The sequence below is a fragment of the Sinocyclocheilus rhinocerous genome, unplaced genomic scaffold (assembly GCF_001515625.1).
Source record: "Sinocyclocheilus rhinocerous isolate Xijiao unplaced genomic scaffold, SAMN03320098_v1.1 scaffold11179, whole genome shotgun sequence".
Lineage (NCBI taxonomy): Eukaryota > Metazoa > Chordata > Actinopteri > Cypriniformes > Cyprinidae > Sinocyclocheilus > Sinocyclocheilus rhinocerous.
The window spans coordinates 220-597 of NW_015626815.1; positions in this window are offsets into that span (position 1 = coordinate 220).

Below are 378 nucleotides of genomic sequence, written 5' to 3' on the forward strand. Positions count from 1 at the left end.
GAGAGTTTATATAAATAACCGCAGAAATAAGCAGTCTGCTCTACTGTGGGCGCTCTGCTCACAGGGTCTCACTAACCGGTGAAGTCGTGAAGCTGGGCCAGCGTCTCCATGACGATGGGGATGAGTGGCAGGTAGAGCTGGGCGATGTGCGAGCGGACCTGGGGGTCTGTGTAGCGGGGGTCCGCGTCGTGACTGCACAGCAGAGAATGCAGCGCACTAATGGCCTTCTTGTGTAGGAAGAACACACTGAGAAAGAGGTGTGAGATGTGATTTGAGGTGTTGGAATCTATGCATTTTTAAAGTCCCATTTATAAAAGCAGGGTCCCATTTATAAAAGTTTTTTTCTGTGCTAATTTAAAGGGATAGTTCACTCAAAAA